Source organism: Papaver somniferum, chromosome 2 (assembly GCF_003573695.1).
Source record: "Papaver somniferum cultivar HN1 chromosome 2, ASM357369v1, whole genome shotgun sequence".
Classification (NCBI taxonomy): Eukaryota; Viridiplantae; Streptophyta; class Magnoliopsida; order Ranunculales; family Papaveraceae; genus Papaver; species Papaver somniferum.
In genome coordinates this window covers 119,998,004-120,009,756 of record NC_039359.1, presented here as the reverse complement: position 1 = coordinate 120,009,756, position 11,753 = coordinate 119,998,004, and positions in this window count along the sequence as shown.

Sequence of the window (11,753 nt, the reverse complement as noted above, 5' to 3'; positions counted from 1 at the left end):
ACAATAGGATTGCTTATCAAGTAAATAGGAATTAACGTTTGTGTAATTTATAAGCACCGCAATTGCACCATAATTTTGTAAGCACCGCAATTGCACCATAATTTTGTAAGCCTAAACGATTGATACCATATAAAAGCAAGATAACAATAGTTTTTCTTAACCGAAACCAATTGAATCACACACACATAAATTGTACCGAAATTTTGTAAGCCTAAACGATTGATATCACACAATAAAGCAAGATAACAATAGTTTTTCTTAACAGGAACCAATTGAAACACACATTCACACACACATCATGGAATAAATATCAATTGAACCTAATTTTTGTTAAGCAAAAGCAACAATATATATAATATAAACTCATGCTTTTCTTAAATAAGAAAACAATTGACTAACAAGATTGTTACCTCAAATTTCGCATCCACTTCTCCAATATGATTGCATCTTCGTCCAGGTAGAATTGATATCGAAATATCACCACGTTGTCTTCCTTATGCGTGAACAAAAGAATAACAACATACCTCAACCTTTACCAGAGAAAGGTTGAAAACTGGTTTTAACAATTGCAAGAAAAAGTTTAAAACCGACGAAACACATATGCTTTTATGCGAAACCAAAACCGATTCAATATATTGTGACTTTTTCACATATTGTTTCTATTAGAACCCCTCATAATCCTTTGATAAAGCCTACCTATTAGGGATAGAACTTAATCCCGCTAAATAAAAAAGTCACCCAAATCATGAGGGTTCACAATATATGAGATCGAATATTAAGGTATAAAACCGAAATCAAACATCCCATAAACATACATAGCAATAAGGTAAAATCAATTAAGCACAGGCTATGTAAACCGAAAACTATCACAAGAAAAATTACTAACCAAATAATTTTATTCATAGTAGTTTTATTCATAATAAACCAATACAATTAATGAAAGAAATCAAAAATTGATGTATATTAAACTGGATTAAGTATTATAGCAAATAACTTAATCTCTAGTAGTGCTCTCTCGTTTCTTGTGAAGATTTCTTTCAAAAAATAGATTCAAGTTCCTCTGAGTACTTCCTCTTTCAGTAGATATGTTCATCTCCAGCAGTTGAGAACGAAGGTTTTCTAGTACTTCTTTCGTATCCTTTAACATTAGTTCATGATATCTAATGCAACCTTTAACAGAGTGAATCTATTTTCTTAGAGAGTCTTGAGGATCATCATGAAGAGGAACATCAATATTTTCAGTCATAACTGACGCACAGAGTGCTAGTTCATCAAAAGATGATTTTTCTTTTTCCGATTTCTCCATTGAAATATAATAGTCTTCTTTCGGACATGAAGAGGATTTATAAGATAGGAGAAAATCAAGGAATATCTAAAATATTGGTTAAAGTAAACCGAAATTATTCTTTTCCAAAAATAAGAAATATTCAATATTTTTCACTAAAGAAATGAATATGAATAATTTGCCCAGATTTATGCTTCCTCACAATCAGAATTTTGGGCAACAAGTGAGGATGCAAAACTCAACGCCAACAGTGTGTGTTGAGGTGAGAATTATCCTCACCTTTCTTATCCGAAACATCCTTAGGATGATTTATCAACACAGTGGACTGTGTTTTCTTCTGTTCTTCCCCTCTCTTTTAATTGCCAAAGTTTACAATCAGTTTTTGAATACCCAAAAACTTGCTAGTCTTCCTTATCCCTTTTCGAAGGACTTGAAAGAGTTTGATTTCGCAAAGGATTGTAGTGAGATCATTTTCTTCACATGAAGAGCTTTTTGTGTCCTCAGAAAAACTGGTTTCCGATTCTCTTGGTATTTCACAAATTTTTTCTGGTTCAGATTCTACCATACAAGCATTGAACTTCATCATTACCATTTTTATGGAGACATATGCCCTGTTGCACTTTCGATTTCTTCTGCTGGGACAGTGTTTTGCCATATGACCGATTTTACGGCACTTGAAGCATTGAACTTCATCATTACCATTTTTATGGCAAACTGATAATGTATCATGAACATTTTTATCGCAAAATAATATGTTCTTAATTTGTTGCGCAAGAAAAACAGTAGTTGAGTCAAGCTCCTTTTCAACAGGTACCATAACCTTTTGGCAACGTTTCCCAGTTTCATTCTTCAGCAGATTTCTTTATCAAGATCTTTAACATTCCTATAAGGTAGCTTCGAGAAAGTGTAGAAATATCATTTCCTTCTATTATGGCATGTTTCTTAGACTCATATCTGTATGGTAACGATCTGAGAATTTTGCAAACTATTTCCTTTTCAGGTATTGCCTTTCCAAGGAGAAAAGATGCATTAAGAATCTCAAAAAGTTTAGAGTTAAACTCCTCGAAGGTGTCGTTATCATCCATATGGAGATCTTCCCATTCAAATGAAAGGATGAGAAGTCTAGCTTCTTTTTTCAGATTCATCTCCTTCGAATACAACCTCAAGAATATCCCATGCTTATTTGGAAGTTCTGCAAGACATCACATGATGAAGAAGATCATCACTAACTGCATGTATCATAGCGTTTAAGCCATCAAAATTCTGTTTTGCAAGAATCCTTTCTTCAAGAGTATACGACGTTAGTCGTTTGAAATCTGACTCCGAATAACCTATCGGACGTTGGTATCCGTCTTCGATTAATAACCATGTATTAAAATCTCGGGATTGAAAAAAGTCATTCATAGCCGATTTCCATAATGGATAATTACTTCAATTAAATCTTGGTGGAACGTTAACTGAATCACTTATTAGATTCATTCTTATAGGTTGGATTGAACCAAACACAGATTGTTATATTTTTCGTGTTTGCCTGCTCTGATACCAATTGAAAAGGCGAGGGTACCCAAATATACCTCAAGCTAAAACTTTTCCTACCCATAAGTCCTTTCTCCGAAAATGATTATCTATGGACTGAGTCGAGACAATACAACTAATCGGTTCACACTTCGTGTGATCGTCTATGGATACGAGATCGAGACAATACAACAACGAAGTATGTTTACTTGATACAAAGGTTCGGACTTAACCAAACACAATAGGATTGCTTATCAAGTAAATAGGAATTAACGTTTGTGTAATTTACTTTAATTATAATAAAACAATTATGATGCGGAAAATAAAAGTAAATGACACAGCAAGATTTTGTTAACGAGGAAACCGCAAATGCAGAAAAACCCCGGGACCTAGTCAAGAATTGAATGCTCTAAGGATTAAGCCGCTACACAAAATTACACCTAACTTCGTATAGTTGAGACCAAGTAACTTACCATATAGTTCACTTAGTTCCTTATGTATTCCCACGCCTCCGACCTATGAATAAGTCACGAACTTGGAACAATCCCTTTGGTTCATATTCCAAACAGTAAAGGAACAAGAAATCTGTTTGGTATAAACTCTATTCAACCAAGTGATATAAGTCGGACAAAGGCTCTTCCGTTTATCTTAACATGAACTCCTTCGTCGGGTCTAGATCTATCTTATGTTTAATCACCCTAATGTAATCGTTTAAGATTAAGCCAACAACACCTTTAATCCGAAGAATCGCGTTGATGCCGATCTACTCAATTAATCAATCCAATCTACCACAAGGATAAACCGATTATTAATTGGATCCTCTTTTACCGAAACAAGTATTGTGCACACCAAATATTATAAAACCCAAGTCAGATCTTCAATATCTTCTTTGTCTTCCAGTCTTCTTAAATCTTAAATAAAAACCTGCACACAATCATGGTAGGCTTTGGGATATGTATAAAATAAGAGCAAAAGACAGCCTACAGTGATACCTGCAAGTGCACAGGGTCAATTGTAGCTTGTGTGCAAGAACAGGGTCATTCCACAGGGACTTGGGTGTATTGAAGTTTCCTAGACTAAAGTTATCTAAACAAGTAACTAAGTGGCAGTGAGATAGTGACAGTGGAGGTTAAACTGTGTAAGAGTGAACAATGGTTGTAACTGAACTAGTGAAGGCAGTGAAGTAAATGTGATAGTGAAGCAAAGGTAACTGGAAACAAAACCAAATAAACCAAGGCTGTTAGCCAAGGGCAGGGAGGAGAAGAAGTAACAAAACAGTTAAAAAAAAAAAAGGAAAGAAAAGCAAAGCCAAGGCAATGGCTTTAGGCATTCATCTAGAGTGGGAAGAGAACCAGCTTGCTCACAGTCACTAGTGAGCACTAGTTTCTCCCCACTGCTCAATCAACTCAATGCTCTAAGGCTCTAACCTAGCATTGGCACACAACAGTAAACTAACCCTAACATGAAATTAAACCATAAAAACAGGAAATTAAACATCACACATGGAATTAAAACATAACAATTGAAATTGAAATTGAAAATTAAAACAAACCTAAATTGAAACTGGAACTAAATTGAATTAAAATTAAAATATCAAAACTGAAATTTAACCCTAATTGGTTACTTGGTTAATCCAAGAACACCTTCTATTCGACACCCTTGTGTTCAATTTATACAAAAAGGGACCTATGAACCCTAAATTAAAAACCCTAATTTTACAGACCTAGGGTTTGATTTTTTTACCTAATTTGATTGACAGGTCTTCACCACATCGTCGACCCATGCTTTATCTCTCTGCTCTGATTCTTCTCACGCTCTTGCTGCTGTGTCTAGCATGAATTACTTCATCAACTCCACACCCTAGGGTTCAGAGGCGTGAGTGTGGGTTTGATGAAACAATAAAGGCTAGGTGGATGGGTTTTTGCAGATATGGGGGGTAGTTGGTGGCAGTTGGTGTAGGTGGTGATTATGGTGGTGGTTGAGGATTTGGTGGCGGACATGGGTGTAGCAGGTAGAGGAGCAGGTGATGGAGGTTGCTGTGAAGAAAAAAGGAGAAGAGAGGAAATCGAGTGAGAGAAAAGTGTGATCGGTTAGGGTAGATAGGGTTTGGTGTTCCGGTGTTTATCAGACTCATCAGATTTCGATGTTCGGCGAGTGATAGGCGTTGGATCGATCCATCTGAAATGCATCCAACGATAATATGGAACATAGCCTTCAGCAACCGTAGGATGATGAGATACAACGAAACTAACGGCGTGAGATGGAGTTAGGTGCTGTAGTGTTGGTCAGGAATTTCAGACTTTGATGTACTGGCGATGCTGCGACCGTATGATGCTGAGATGATCCAATCTGACGGCTGAAAATGAAGGCGGGTATGGATATATGAAATGGATTTGGGTAAGGGTTTTGGTCCTTGGGTATGCCAAGCCCATATCTTCTTTAAGAACAATTCTTCCTCCTTGAGCCCATTCCTAGCTTTTTGGACGTGCGCTCCATTCTTTGCGGCTTTTCACTACTTTTCTGCTCTTTTCCGCTCCGCTATTCATCCAAACTTTATTTATTACCTAAAAATGCCAAATTAATTAATAAAAATATTTATTCTTGAAAACAAAGAAAATACAGAATATGGGATAAAATGTAGAATTAATGCACAAAAGATGAGTTAAATGCCAAGAAAAATATATAGAAATATGCACTTTTTAGCACTCATCAAATACCCCCAAACCTGAATTTTACTTGTCCTCAAGTAAAACAAAACTAAGGAAATCCTAACTATACCACTGTCGCTGGTTTCTCGAATGCATTTAGCGTGTGCACTAAGCCTTTTAAACCACTAAGTGTCCCTAGTGGACGAGTGAAGTCTCGTGAAGGTTTACCAGAGGTGTGCCTACAAAACCTTAGGACAAAATATAAGCTCAGATTCCATCAAATGTGACATGTGCAAGACAGTTTAAGCTCACAGCAAAATGGAGATGTCAATCTAGCTATGTAAGGCACAATCCTAGCACTGATAACAAAAAAAGACATGTGATAAGAGTGTAAAGTGTATCTACACATGTGTAAAGAAAGATCTGAAGTTATGACTACTAATCACCAAGAGATAGTTTCTCAGGCTAAGAACCAAGGTCGAAATCTAGCTAGCTGTCCGGACTTTACGAGAATTGTGAATGAGTTGGAGGTATTTCACAATTACTCGCGTTGTACATCAATGGCATACACCCTCCTTGCTTATTACAAAAACAACAAAATGACTCTTTACATGACTCTTATTTACATTGACTATTCTCTTTTTATTTTTGGAACAAGAGATGATGGAATTGATAAATACTTGATTTTTTTGTATTTTTCTGATATATTTTTTTTTTTTTTTGGAACAAGGAAACACTTTTGATACATATACAAAAGGAAACAAAAATTACATGACACTTTGCAAGAGGTAGCCCTTTTTGATGCACCCAGTTAAATTCGATGGTTGTCTTTCTTAATGTAACCTCCACCTTCTATCCCAACCAACCAAAGAAAACAGTCAAGTTTCGTTCAGTATTCTAAAGTGATTGGCAATCGTAACTTCCTATCAAACACCTTGAAGATCGAGGCCATACATGTATTGGTAGATCGTGCGCGTGCAAATTTCTTATCACTATGTGAATTGTGCTAGAATCAGGGTGCCTAAATATCTAGACTAAGACTCCTAATAATACATATTTGCACAAGAGTCAACATTTCAAGGTAAATGAGCTCCATTTTTTATGATTTTTTTTTTTTAATTTTTTTTGGAATTTTTCAATTTTTTCAAAAGAAGAAGGAGTTCGTTTTCAATTATGGCATATTATCATGGTATCTACTCTATACCCCCAAACCTAAACTAAACATTGTCCTCAATGTTTCAAAATATGGAAGAATTAAAATGCAACATATGGAAAGGGACATGCTGAGTAGAGTAAAAGGAGAGAGAATACCCGATTTCGGCGAAAGCAGAATTAAAACTCCGTTATTCAAGGCAAAAATCCAACATATTTCAGCCGAGATATATTGGATTAGCAAAATATATACAAAAGGAACAAAAGGGTTTTAAGAAATTTATCTACTGGATTATATACAAAAATTCACCATACACTAACAATCTAAAGAGTTGAGGATCAACCCAAAAGACAAGTGTAGAGGTTTCAACAGCTTCACCAATAATAATATGGTAGGCATGCAAGTGAAGCTGTGAAACAAAATGAGCTACCCCAAACCTGGATTTTTCAAGGATAAAATTTTGGAAACAAAATCTCGCAGTTTTGGGGGTTCATCATGCACAAGGTCTAGCTCAAAGTGACTGTGCTAGGGACGGGCAAACATGCTAATTCCAACTGTGGTTCCTCAAATGTATTATATTGATGAAAAAGTCCAAGAGGACTTGGGAAGCACACAGTTCCAAACCTAGATTAGGCATTTTCAGAAAAATCGGTTTGACAATATGGGTACAAACCAAATCTAGGTTGGGTGGAAGGCCAACAGATTGTGACTGTAGGAGATAGGCACATCATTATTAATCAAATCAAAATCTCCTAAGTCTTCTACACGTGTCACATCATGCTCACAATCATCAACAAATTGGCAAGACACAATCAGAGTCATCAACATCATCAACAAATTTATTCTCATGCATCGGCAAATCAGGAGAAATATCACAATGTGACCTAGGTAGAATCAGACACATCAAATATATTTTCATGCATATTAGTGTCTACAGAAGATTCAACTATTCCTATGTCATGCTCATCTTCACAGAATAATTGTACGAATCCCATGTCAATATCAAAATCATATGAATTACAATGAGTATTAGAAAAAACAACATTCATGAAGGTCGAGGGCGAGAAGCCATATGTTTTGAACCAACAGGTTCCACAATATTTTCATGTTCTTCTAACATATCATCATAATCATCATAATCATCATGGTAGCATGCATATTGGTCCTCATTAACAGTGGTGGTGTCATTAGTCGATTCATGTTCCTCTAAATTAGGTTCATATTCAACATTATTTACATGAATGGGACTAGACACTTCATTAGGGACAACATACATTTCCTCATGAATTTCCTCCTTTTGTAGGTGAAGCAAAATCTGATCTAAATGTGCATGAATTCGTGATGTAGATCTATCATAGTCTTGCTTGCAGAGTCTTAAAGCTTCTGTGGTGGAGTCTAAATTCATGGGAGTACAAAATTCTTCATGTTCAAATTGTGGTGAATGGTACATGTGTGCATGGTCATTAGGGTTTACAAAATATTGATCGCAACCCTCAAAGGATTGATTATGGTCCCAATGACTACCATTCTCACAATTTATGGGCATTTCATACCTTGGATTTTCTCTACATTGCCTAAAATTATGCAAAATATGACAATTCTCAACAGGGTGGTCTAAACTACCACATGCGGGACATGCATAGATTTCAGGTTGCCTAAGAAAATTAGATGTGACATTCCTCATGTGATTGCATTTCTAAAGCTGTGATTCGAGCTTCTATTTGATCCATAAGTGATGATTGTGTGAGTGAGGCACTAGCAAAATGTTCATTTTCACGTTGCGATGAATGATGCATGTATGAATAGTCATTAGGGTTCATGTATTGCGGCTCGGGACTTTGAAAATGTCCATAATAATTCCTATGACTATTGACATCATGGTCCGTGGAAGGTTCATAACGTGGCACATGCCCATAAGCAAGTTCTCTAAGAGTTTTATTTCCATCCCCAGGAGCAGACCAAAATCCAGACATGATTGGCTCAAAAGCTAAGTAACTATGTTACAAAGCCCAAAATTTGGTTTTTAATGGGTTTGGATTTTTGGGAAAAATTTGGTTTTGGTGGGAGACATTTGAAAATTTGGTTTTGAAATGGGAGAAAAATAAAACTTTTGGTTTAAGATGGGATAAAGAAAAAATTTGGTTTAAAATGGGAGCAGAAAATTTGGTTTTTTTTTTTTTTTTTTTTTTTTTTACACTTAGCCTAGCATAAATTATCACACCCCACAAAAGAAAATAAAAACAACAATAAATAATTACAAGCCCATAAAAGAAGAAAAAGAAGAAAAAGAAAAATTATTACAAGCCCAAATAAAAATAAAGAAAAACAAAAATTATTACAAGCCCACAAATTAAAAATGGAAGCCCACAGGTTGGGTTCTCTTAATGGGTTTAGGCCTACCTTTGAAGCACAGCCCAGCTGCTCAGTTTGGTTGCAAAAGCCCAGTTGGGCTTTGGATCATCCTAAGCTTTGGCTTCAACACTCAAGGCCCAGTTGGGCTTGGTTCAATTTCCTCTCCTTCTGCAGCTTACAGCCCAGTTGGGCTTTGGCTCTCAGCACAAGCTCAGACCAGCAAGAAACAACAGCAGCACCAGAGGCTGGCTGTAGCAATGGCCCAAGCACCACAGCAGCAGGAAGATAGCAGCAGCAGCAGAGAGGAGAAAGCAGCAGCACATGCAGCAACAACAGCAAGAGCACCAGAGGCTCAGCAACAGCTCCACAGTTCAGGAGCACAGCAGGCAGCAGTAAGTGGCAAGCTCAGCAGCAGCAGCACAGCTGCAGAGGCTGGCAGCAGCAACAGGAAGCAGCAGCAGCAGCAACACCTCAAGCTCAGGCACCTGACAGCTCAGATACGAAGTTCAGATCTCTGAAACAAATGGGTAAAGCAACAACCCAAGCCAGGAATGGACAGGACAATGATGTAGGTGCAGCTACAAAGGGAAAACTAACATGTAGTTATAGAAGTTACAGATGAAAATGGAATGCAGTGATGCTAGGTTAACAACTACAAAATGGCAGGTAATCTACAGCAAGCTACACAGCTGATTATGAGAAGCAAGCAAAGAATGCAGCTGGTATGAGAATGCAGCTGAGAATGCAGGATGAGCTACAGCTGCCTATGCAGTGAACAAACTAAGATGCAGTAAAGAACTACAATTTACAGCTGAAACAAATAGGTACAGGAATGAAGTAAAAATCAGCAAAGTGACAGGAATGATGCTGAACTACAATGGTGCAGAACTACAGGTGGTACTAAGTTACAGCTACAGATGCAATATGCAAGATGAGTACACTAAGATGCTTATCAGAACTACACAGCAGGTATGAGTATGCAAAGAACAGCAAGAAAAACTTCAAAAACACGGCAGCCAAGTCCCCGGCAGCGGCGCCAAAAACTTGGTAGGCTTTGGGATATGTATAAAATAAGAGCAAAAGACAGCCTACAGTGATACCTGCAAGTGCACAGGGTCAATTGTAGCTTGTGTGCAAGAACAGGGTCATTCCACAGGGACTTGGGTGTATTGAAGTTTCCTAGACTAAAGTTATCTAAACAAGTAACTAAGTGGCAGTGAGATAGTGACAGTGGAGGTTAAACTGTGTAAGAGTGAACAATGGTTGTAACTGAACTAGTGAAGGCAGTGAAGTAAATGTGATAGTGAAGCAAAGGTATGGAAACAAAACCAAATAAACCAAGGCTGTTAGCCAAGGGCAGGGAGGAGAAGAAGTAACAAAACAGTTAAAAAAAAAAAGGAAAGAAAAGCAAAGCCAAGGCAATGGCTTTAGGCATTCATCTAGAGTGGGAAGAGAACCAGCTTGCTCACAGTCACTAGTGAGCACTAGTTTCTCCCCACTGCTCAATCAACTCAATGCTCTAAGGCTCTAACCTAGCATTGACACACAACAGTAAACTAACCCTAACATGAAATTAAACCATAAAAACAGGAAATTAAACATCACACATGGAATTAAAACATAACAATTGAAATTGAAATTGAAAATTAAAACAAACCTAAATTGAAACTGGAACTAAATTGAATTAAAATTAAAATATCAAAACTGAAATTTAACCCTAATTGGTTACTTGGTTAATCCAAGAACACCTTCTATTCGACACCCTTGTGTTCAATTTATACAAAAAGGGACCTATGAACCCTAAATTAAAAACCCTAATTTTACAGACCTAGGGTTTGATTTTTTACCTAATTTGATTGACAGGTCTTCACCACATCGTCGACCCATGCTTTATCTCTCTGCTCTGATTCTTCTCACGCTCCTGCTGCTGTGTCTAGCATGAATTACTTCATCAACTCCACACCCTAGGGTTCAGAGGCGTGAGTGTGGGTTTGATGAAACAATAAAGGCTAGGTGGATGGGTTTTTGCAGATATGGGGGGTAGTTGGTGGCAGTTGGTGTAGGTGGTGATTATGGTGGTGGTTGAGGATTTGGTGGCGGACATGGGTGTAGCAGGTAGAGGAGCAGGTGATGGAGGTTGCTGTGAAGAAGAAAGGAGAAGAGAGGAAATCGAGTGAGAGAAAAGTGTGATCGGTTAGGGTAGATAGGGTTTGGTGTTCCGGTGTTTATCGACTCATCAGATTTCGATGTTCGGCGAGTGATAGGCGTTGGATCGATCCATCTGAAATGCATCCAACGATAATATGGAACATAGCCTTCAGCAACCGTAGGATGATGAGATACAACGAAACTAACGGCGTGAGATGGAGTTAGGTGCTGTAGTGTTGGTCAGGAATTTCAGACTTTGATGTACTGGCGATGCTGCGACCGTAGATGCTGAGATGATCCAATCTGACGGCTGAAAATGAAGGCGGGTATGGATATAGAAATGGATTTGGGTAAGGGTTTTGGTCCTTGGGTATGCCAAGCCCATATCTTCTTTAAGAACAATTCTTCCTCCTTGAGCCCATTCCTAGCTTTTTGGACGTGCGCTCCATTCTTTGCGGCTTTTCACTACTTTTCTGCTCTTTTCCGCTCCGCTATTCATCCAAACTTTATTTATTACCTAAAAATGCCAAATTAATTAATAAAAATATTTATTCTTGAAAACAAAGAAAATACAGAATATGGGATAAAATGTAGAATTAATGCACAAAAGATGAGTTAAATGCCAAGAAAAATATATAGAAATATGCACTTT